General features: G+C 60.1%; 1 protein-coding gene across 1 annotated transcript in view; it reads left to right on the forward strand.

Annotated features, from left to right (window-relative positions):
• Positions 1 to 817: 817 nt before the first annotated feature.
• The window catches only part of SMUG1 (single-strand-selective monofunctional uracil-DNA glycosylase 1), a gene marked incomplete in the record, with an annotated part of 24,707 nt that continues 15,536 nt past the window's right edge, over positions 818 to 9,988 (forward strand). The window contains 1 exon segment of the mRNA XM_077483797.1: positions 818 to 1,344.

The raw sequence follows: 9,988 nt of genomic DNA on the forward strand, positions 1-9,988 counted from the left end.
AAATATAGAACGTTGACATCTGTGATGCTGTTTGGATGTTACATTTTGAAAGGAGCTGGATGCCAAAAGTGGGAAGGTGGCGGAGACCATGTTGGTACACCCCGCACTGCTCAGCACTAAACCTTTAGGCTTTCAAAATGTAACATCCAAACAGAATCACAGATGTCAATATGCTTTATTTTTTTTATATACGCTTACTTTATTCAAAATATTACTTTGAAATTCAAGACGTAGCTGGACATAGTAAGATGTTGGCTACCCTGAATAAATAGGCAACTTGGCAGGAAAGCAAACCACGTCACTTCCGCTTTCTTTAAACTATCAGTAATTGCTGATTTGGATGAATTAGATGAACACCGGCTACTGAATACAGTCCGGTACAGGAAGATTTTGCTGTTTTCACAGCAGAGCGGCTAACAAGAACAAAGTTGTTGCCGTCTCAGAGGCGGCCATTTTCCTGGTTAGTTTCGGAGGAGAGTAAGAAATCTCTGCTCATATCATGCACCGGACTTTATTTGGTTGCCGGTGTTGTGTCCAAACAGCAATTCCTTTCAAATCTGCCATTCTCATGGTTCAAAAAAAAAGACGGAAGTGACGCGGGTTGCTCATTCTGCCAGGTTCGACATTTTGTCAGAACAGCGCCTTCTTCTGACTGCAGGTGTATAGACTTCCAAATAAAAACCAGTCCAGCTGTGACTGTACTACACTTCCTGTGGCTGCAAAGCACTCTGGGAGTTGTAGTAAGGTTGAAAGGGGCGGTAATAAAGGCATATAACCACGCCTCCTTCTTTACAGCGCTCTCAGACCTGGCGGCAGTGTCTGAAGACACGGGGAGGAAGGAGTTGGAAATGGGCGCCGAGTGACACTAGAGTAGGACGGGGATGAGGTTGTACTGTGAGATATGACGACGTTAGAAGGCTATTGTTATGTGTGCCCCCGGCAGTGTGGAAGGATACATACACACACACGGCGGAGGGATATCCTGTGTGCAGCCGGAAGTTCTGAGTGGCATTGTGTTCATGCAGGGACAATAGTTCCGGCTGTGTGCAGGCGCTGCAGGGAATAGTGTCCCGGCTCCCTCCACCCACCTGTGTTGTGGCTCTGCCTGTCTCTATGTGTGGACTCCCCTGACTCTGACTTTCTACACGCCGAATGTGACAATTACACTGCCGCTCCAGAGCCCGCCCACCCCCATTCAATTCTGGCGCGCCTTCCCTCCAGCCACTCAGAGCGGGCGGCTCACGTGACGCGCCGACGTAAGGCCCCGGTCACATGACCCCCCGACGTCACCGAGGCCCCCTTTTTATGCTGGCTGGGACGCGGCTGCTGTCGAATTGTAAGGTAAATGCCATTGAGATAAATGACAAGGACGAGGGCCGGGGAAGCTGTCAGCCTCAGCTCTTCCTCGCCGCCGCACAGTCCGGCTGGTGACCCCCGCCATTGTGGTGGACGAGCCTCCTGTGTAGTGAGGATTGTTTATCCGCGGTGCATTGTGGGAGCATGGCTGAGAGGCAGCATTGTTCACATTTACTAAGGAATCCTCCGAGGCCGGGCACCCTTTGCCTGCACACCGCCGGCTGTGTGTTGGTGGTGAGATGTGTGAGGTGTTCTTTAGTAAATTGGATGTGAATGAGGAGAAGGAGCTGGGCTCACCGCCTGACACTGAGGCGTCCTTTTATGAAGCAGTGAAATCTATTCACTGCTTCATTCTGGATCGCCACTGATCACTGCTTCATAAACGGACACCTGAGCCCTGAGGATGGATTCACACTCTATTCACACGGGGATGTGGCGCTGAGGCACAGCTTTCACCATGTTTGTTGGGCGACACCATAGGCCCACCTAATCGCTTGAATGGACCGCTGTACGCGTGACAAAGCAGCTTACGGGGCATTTCACTGTGCTCTGGGTCGCTTTTATTTTTTTACTGTTTGTCATGTGATAAAATGTGTTTCCCTAGCAGCGGTTGGGGGTGCCCTTAACAATTGAGCCCCTTTCATACTTTGCGTTTTGTGAACGCATGGCAATACGCAGGAAATAAATAGAATAGTCATTCCTGCGCTCCAATGAATGGTATGGGCCAAACACTACCCAAAAAAAATAACAATGTGTGTGTGTGTGTGTGTGTGTGTGTGTGTGTGTGTGTGTGTGTATATGTATATATATATATATATATATATATATATATATATATATATATATTCAAAAACAATCAAGTGATTATGATATGCAGGAAATGTGCATTTTGCTGCACGTTTTGAAAACATGCTGCCAATGCAGTGCCATACATTCTTAAAGCGGCGCTCCACCCAAAAAGGGAAAGCTCTAGTTTGTCACCCCCACCCGCTGCCATGCTTGGCACCTTTTCGGGGGGGGGGGGGGTGTTCATAAAGCACAGCAGGGAACAGGCTGTAAAGCCGCAAGGCTTTACTGCTGGTTAACCACAGCCGAGATGGTGGCAGCAGCACCTGAGAACCGATTGAAAAAATCAGCTTGGGCGAAGACACCGCAGGCTCCCTGGACAGGTAAGTGTTCTAATATTAAAAGTCAGCAGCTACAGTATTTGTAGCTGCTGCCTTTTAATGTTTTCTGGAGGAGCCTGGAGCTCTGCTTTAATGATGTGGTTATCAGATGCATGATTTGCCGTAAAGCAAATGCAGATTAAAAAAAGGGTTGTGAAGCTTCCTTGACGCATTTGTCATGAATAGGCTGCCTAAAGTGTGATGATAGAATTGCACAGAGCAGCCCCAATCCTCTTCTTCTTAGGTCTGCTGCCGGCGCTCTTGGCTCCTCCAATAGGTAACCAATCCCCACAGTGGCGTTTCCAAGCCCCCACTGCTGCATCCAGTGACACCGATAGCGGGACTCGTCACCAGAGTTTGACAACGGCTCCTTCTGCTATTAATCTGCCCAATGAGGAGGGAGACGGTTGGGTAGCGCCACTGCTGTCATGCTCAGTGCTGGATGGAGATCAGGCTCAGGTAAATAAAAGGGGGGTGCTAAGGGGAATCTTGGACACAGAAGGTTTTTTACCTTAATGCAGAGACTATATTAAGATAAAAAAAACCTTGAGGCTTTAGAGAGAGAAACTTTAACCACTTGCCGCCCACCAATTGTCAAGTGACGGCGGCAGAGTGGCTTCAAAATCCTGACTGGATTGCGGCGATCGTGGTTGCGGGGTGTCAGTCTGACATCCGCAGCTACGATCTTGGTAAAGAGTCTCCAACTGAGACTCTTTACCACGTGATCAGCCGTGTCCAATCACGGCTGATCACAGTGTAAGGCCTCATGCACACGGACGTTTTTACAGCCACTTTTTTGAGCTTTTTTTGCAGCTTAAAAACGGCTGTCCATGTTAGTCTATGGCTTCATGCCCACCTAGGCGTTTTTGAGCTGCAAATGGCATAGGCGTTTTTAAGCTGTAAAAAAAACCCAGGACCAGTGCGTTCCGTGGCGTGGAGCTAGAGCTGTAAAAACGCGAATCGCGGGAAAACGCGCAACATATTTTCTTTGTTTTCTGAGTGCTATAGCCAAGAGATGTGTTTCTTAAAAAACGCTACTTAACGCTAACGCTAAAAAACGCGCAAAAACGCCAATGCAAAACACGGTAAAAAAACAACAATTTTTCCAGGCATCGGAGCTAGCTTTGCAGCCAGTTTTTTAAAACGTCCGTGTGCATGAGCACTTAATAGGAAGAGCCAGTGATCGGCTTTTCCTCACTCGCGTCTTTCAGACGCGAGGAGAGCCGATCGGCTGCTCCTCTGATGGGGGTCTGTGCTGATCGATTATCAGCACAGCCCCCCCGAGGATGCCCACACTGGTCCACCAGGGATGCCCAGCACCAGGTATGCCACCCTAGACCACCAGGCATGCCAGTCAGTGCCACAATGGATGCCAATCAGTGCCCACAATGGGCATCACTGATTGGCATGCATTATTGTTTGGCACTGATTGGCATCCATCAGCACAAAACCATACAATACAATGTCGCCTATCGGTGCCCATCCGTGCCGCCTATCGGTGCCCATCCGTGCCGCCTATTGGTGCCCATCAATGCCACCATCAGTGCCACTTCATTGGTGCCAGCTCATCAGTGCTGCCTTATCAGTGCCCGTCAGTGCAGCCCCATCAGTGAAGGAGAAAACATACTTATTTACAAAGTTTTGAAACTGAAACAAAAAAAATATTTTTTTTCAAAATTTTCGGTCTTTTTTTTATTTGTTTAGCAAAAAATAAAAACCGTAGAGGTGATCAAATACCACCAAAAGAAAGCTCTATTTGTGGGAAAAAATGATAAAAATTCATTTGGGTACAATGTAGCATGACCGCGCAATTGTCATTCAAAGTGCGACAGCGCTGAAAGCTCAAAATTGGTCTGGGCAGGAAGGTGTTTAAGTGCCCGGTATTGAAGTGGTTAAACGTGCTTCCCTATGCTGTTGTGCAAGTGTGACATCACACAGGGGTGGATGGGGCCTTAAGGCTGCATTCACACCTGCGTAATGCGTTTTTTTTTTTTGTCCCCGTGTGCCAGCATAGGGCAGCCTATTCACTTGGATGGGATTCTCCACACACGAGATGCGGTGAAGTAGCTCATGGAGAATTTTGTTTGGGGTGTTTTTTTTAATTATTTTTTTACCACGTGACAAAATGCGTGTTTGCCATGTTTGGGGTGCTATTAACAATAGTTGCATGCATATGTGACATGGTTTATACATGTTCTGGGAATAATCAGTGTTCCAAGGAACATGCAGATGGGAATGGGGCCTTTAAAGCTGCACAGCATGTTTTTTCTGCATTTGCTGCGTGACAGAATAGGACAGACCATTCACTTGAATGTACTGCCCCACGCATCACAAATGTGCCAAAGTTGCTCCTGCACCTTTTGTTGGCAATGAGCCTTGTATGTTGGGTTTGACCACTACCCATGTTTGGGATGCCGTTGGGAAACAATGGAACTGCAGGCGTAATGCGCATTTTGTCCTCTTACCAATAATTCAGGCAGAAATGAACATATCTGCCCAAGTTTCCAGAACGCAAAGGTGTGAACGCAGTTTTATACCTGTGCAGAGTGATTTTCAGGTGTTTTTCCTTTTGTGGTTTAGAAGTGTATTCAAGCGTTTTTGTTTTAGTCAATGCAAAGCAACAGAGGCAGGAGATCAGTTAAATCAGGGGTGTCCAAACTTTTTTCTAAGAGGGCCAGATTTGATGAAGTGAGCATGTGTGAGGGCCGCCAATTTTGCCTGACGTTCTTTGAACCATTAAATTCGTGTGTGTTCGTCCGAGCGCTAATACACTGCTCAACAAGAAGTGTGGTGAAGAGACGAGCTTGTGCGTGTTATTTGGATATACCATATTTATCGGCGTATAATACACACCTTCACTTTTAAGAGGGAAGTTTCAGGAATTTTTTTTATTTTTTAAATAAACAGTGAAGCAAATTAACCCGTTGCCAGGAGCGCGGCAGAACCCCCCCCCCGTTGCCAGGAGCGCGGCAGGCCCCCCCGTCCGTTGCCAGGAGCGCGGCAGGCCCCCCCGTCCGTTGCCAGGAGCGCGGCAGGCCCCCCCGTCCGTTGCCAGGAGCGCGGCAGGCCCCCCCGTCCGTTGCCAGGAGCGCGGCAGGCCCCCCCGTCCGTTGCCAGGAGCGCGGCAGGCCCCCCCGTCCGTTGCCAGGAGCGCGGCAGGCCCCCCGTCCGTTGCCAGGAGCGCGGCAGGCCCCCCCGTCCGTTGCCAGGAGCGCGGCAGGCCCCCCCGTCCGTTGCCAGGAGCGCGGCAGGCCCCCCCGTCCGTTGCCAGGAGCGCGGCAGGCCCCCCCGTCCGTTGCCAGGAGCGCGGCAGGCCCCCCCGTCCGTTGCCAGGAGCGCGGCAGGCCCCCCCGTCCGTTGCCAGGAGCGCGGCAGGCCCCCCCGTCCGTTGCCAGGAGCGCGGCAGGCCCCCCCGTCCGTTGCCAGGAGCGCGGCAGGCCCCCCCGTCCGTTGCCAGGAGCGCGGCAGGCCCCCCCGTCCGTTGCCAGGAGCGCGGCAGGCCCCCCCGTCCGTTGCCAGGAGCGCGGCAGGCCCCCCCGTCCGTTGCCAGGAGCGCGGCAGGCCCCCCCCCTCCGTTGCCAGGAGCGCGACAGGCCCCCCCCCTCCGTTGCCAGGAGCGCGACAGGCCCCCCCCCCTCCGTTGCCAGGAGCGCGACAGGCCCCCCCCCCTCCGTTGCCAGGAGCGCGACAGGCCCCCCCCCCCTCCGTTGCCAGGAGCGCGACAGGCCCCCCCCCCCTCCGTTGCCAGGAGCGCGACAGGCCCCCCCCCCCTCCGTTGCCAGGAGCGCGACAGGCCCCCCCCCTCCGTTGCCAGGAGCGCGACAGGCCCCCCCCCCTCCGTTGCCAGGAGCGCGACAGGCCCCCCCCCTCCGTTGCCAGGAGCGCGACAGGCCCCCCCCCTCCGTTGCCAGGAGCGCGACAGGCCCCCCCCCCTCCGTTGCCAGGAGCGCGGCAGGCGCCCCCCCCCCGTTGCCAGGAGCGCGGCAGGCCCCCCCCCCCCCCGTTGCCAGGAGCGCGGCAGCCCCCCCCCCCCCGTTGCCAGGAGCGCGACAGGCCCCCCCCCCTCCGTTGCCAGGAGCGCGACAGGCCCCCCCCTCCGTTGCCAGGAGCGCGACAGGCCCCCCCCCTCCGTTGCCAGGAGCGCGACAGGCCCCCCCCCCCTCCGTTGCCAGGAGCGCGACAGGCCCCCCCCCCCTCCGTTGCCAGGAGCGCGACAGGCCCCCCCCCCCCTCCGTTGCCAGGAGCGCGACAGGCCCCCCCCTCCGTTGCCAGGAGCGCGACAGCCCCCCCCCCCTCCGTTGCCAGGAGCGCGACAGGCCCCCCCCCCTCCGTTGCCAGGAGCGCGACAGCCCCCCCCCCTCCGTTGCCAGGAGCGCGGCAGGCGCCCCCCCCCCGTTGCCAGGAGCGCGGCAGGCGCCCCCTCCCCGTTGCCAGGAGCGCGACAGGCCCCCCCCCGTTGCCAGGAGCGCGGCAGCCCCCCCCCCCCCGTTGCCAGGAGCGCGACAGGCCCCCCCCCCTCCGTTGCCAGGAGCGCGACAGGCCCCCCCCCTCCGTTGCCAGGAGCGCGACAGGCCCCCCCCCCTCCGTTGCCAGGAGCGCGACAGCCCCCCCCCCTCCGTTGCCAGGAGCGCGGCAGGCGCCCCCCCCCCGTTGCCAGGAGCGCGGCAGGCGCCCCCTCCCCGTTGCCAGGAGCGCGACAGGCCCCCCCCCCGTTGCCAGGAGCGCGGCAGCCCCCCCCCCCCCGTTGCCAGGAGCGCGACAGGCCCCCCCCCCTCCGTTGCCAGGAGCGCGACAGGCCCCCCCCCTCCGTTGCCAGGAGCGCGACAGGCCCCCCCCCTCCGTTGCCAGGAGCGCGACAGGCCCCCCCCCTCCGTTGCCAGGAGCGCGACAGGCCCCCCCCCCTCCGTTGCCAGGAGCGCGACAGGCCCCCCCCCCCCCTCCGTTGCCAGGAGCGCGACAGGCCCCCCCCCCCCCCTCCGTTGCCAGGAGCGCGACAGGCCCCCCCCCCTCCGTTGCCAGGAGCGCGACAGGCCCCCCCCCCCTCCGTTGCCAGGAGCGCGACAGGCCCCCCCCCCCTCCGTTGCCAGGAGCGCGACAGGCCCCCCCCCCCTCCGTTGCCAGGAGCGCGACAGGCCCCCCCCCCTCCGTTGCCAGGAGCGCGACAGCCCCCCCCCTTCGTTGCCAGGAGCGCGACAGGCCCCCCCCCTTCGTTGCCAGGAGCGCGACAGGCCCCCCCCCCTCCGTTGCCAGGAGCGCGACAGGCCCCCCCCCTCCGTTGCCAGGAGCGCGACAGGCCCCCCCCCCCCCCTCCGTTGCCAGGAGCGCGACAGGCCCCCCCCCCCCCCCTCCGTTGCCAGGAGCGCGACAGGCCCCCCCCCCCTCCGTTGCCAGGAGCGCGACAGGCCCCCCCCCCCTCCGTTGCCAGGAGCGCGGCAGGCCTCCCCCCCTCCGTTGCCAGGAGCGCGGCAGGCCTCCCCCCCTCCGTTGCCAGGAGCGCGGCAGGCCTCCCCCCCTCCGTTGCCAGGAGCGCGGCAGGCCTCCCCCCCTCCGTTGCCAGGAGCGCGGCAGGCCCCCCCCCCTCCGTTGCCAGGAGCGCGGCAGGCCCCCCCCCCTCCGTTGCCAGGAGCGCGGCAGGCCCCCCCCCCTCCGTTGCCAGGAGCGCGGCAGCCCCCCCCCTCCGTTGCCAGGAGCGCGGCAGGCCCCCCCCCTCCGTTGCCAGGAGCGCGGCAGGCCCCCTCCGTTGCCAGGAGCGCGGCAGGCCCCCCCCGTTGCCAGGAGCGCGGCAGGCCCCCCCCCTCCGTTGCCAGGAGCGCGGCAGGCCCCCCCCCTCCGTTGCCAGGAGCGCGGCAGGCCCCCCCCCCCTCCGTTGCCAGGAGCGCGGCAGGCCCCCCCCCCCCCCCCCCTCCGTTGCCAGGATCGCGGCAGGCCCCCCCCCCCCTCCGTTGCCAGGATCGCGGCAGGCCCCCCCCCCCTCCGTTGCCAGGAGCGCGGCAGGCCCCCCCCCTCCGTTGCCAGGAGCGCGGCAGGCCCCCCCCCTCCGTTGCCAGGAGCGCGGCAGGCCCCCCCCTCCGTTGCCAGGAGCGCGGCAGGCCCCCCCCCTCCGTTGCCAGGAGCGCGGCAGGCCCCCCCCCCTCCGTTGCCAGGAGCGCGGCAGGCCCCCCCCCCCTCCGTTGCCAGGAGCGCGGCAGGCCCCCCCCCCCTCCGTTGCCAGGAGCGCGGCAGGCCCCCCCCCCCTCCGTTGCCAGGAGCGCGACAGGCCCCCCCCCCTCCGTTGCCAGGAGCGCGACAGCCCCCCCCCCTCCGTTGCCAGGAGCGCGACAGGCCCCCCCCCCTCCGTTGCCAGGAGCGCGACAGGCCCCCCCCCCCTCCGTTGCCAGGAGCGCGGCAGGCCCCCCCCCCCTCCGTTGCCAGGAGCGCGGCAGGCCCCCCCCCCCTCCGTTGCCAGGAGCGCGGCAGGCCCCCCCCCCCTCCGTTGCCAGGAGCGCGGCAGGCCCCCCCCCCCTCCGTTGCCAGGAGCGCGGCAGGCCCCCCCCCCCTCCGTTGCCAGGAGCGCGGCAGGCCCCCCCCTCCGTTGCCAGGAGCGCGGCAGGCCCCCCCCCTCCGTTGCCAGGAGCGCGGCAGGCCCCCCCCCTCCGTTGCCAGGAGCGCGGCAGGCCCCCCCCCCTCCGTTGCCAGGAGCGCGGCAGGCCCCCCCCCCTCCGTTGCCAGGAGCGCGGCAGGCCCCCCCCCCTCCGTTGCCAGGAGCGCGGCAGGCCCCCCCCTCCCCCCGTTGGCAGGAGCGCGGCAGGCTCCCCCCGTTGCCAGGAGCGCGCCGGGGCCCCCCCCCCCCCCATTGCCAGGAGAGCACCGCCCCCCCCCCCTGTTGCTAGGAGCGCGGCAGGCCCCCCACAGAGCATGCAAGTATAACTTTATCGTGATGGCACTTCGATTAAGTCAAGTCAGAGCTTGACAAACCCCAGGTTACTATGGCGACAAAGTTTCGTCCTGGTGCCTGGGCTGCCACCTGAATGCTTTCCACACCCTGCGCGCCCCCTGCTATGTATTCCGATCTCCACTTGTCCATCTGCGGGCCCGGCATAGTTGTTGCCATCATTTAGATGTCACTTCTGGGTCCCCATTGACCGTTTCCCTGGCCATCAAGGCAAGGAAAGAATGTAATGCAGTGTGATTTACATTACATTCAGTGGATCACAGGGGAGACATGCATGGCCTTTTAGACCCTGCATGTCTCATTAAAGAAAACCTGTCACAAATTATTTTATTTTTTTTAAATCACATCCCTTGTGTGATGTGAAAATAAAAAAAACGTTAAGTAAAAATATATATATATTTTTTTAGGTGTAAAAAATTTAAGTTACACCCAAGCACATAAAATCCCCCCCCCCCCCCCCCCCAAAAAATAAAATAAAGGCACCCCCCACATATCGAATGTAAATGCAGGAGGTGGGGCGCCTATGCCTGAAAAC

The sequence above is a fragment of the Lithobates pipiens genome, unplaced genomic scaffold (genome assembly GCF_037356315.1).
Source record: "Lithobates pipiens isolate NorthernLeopardFrog02 unplaced genomic scaffold, aLitPip1_a1.2 Scaffold_16, whole genome shotgun sequence".
NCBI lineage: Eukaryota > Metazoa > Chordata > Amphibia > Anura > Ranidae > Lithobates > Lithobates pipiens.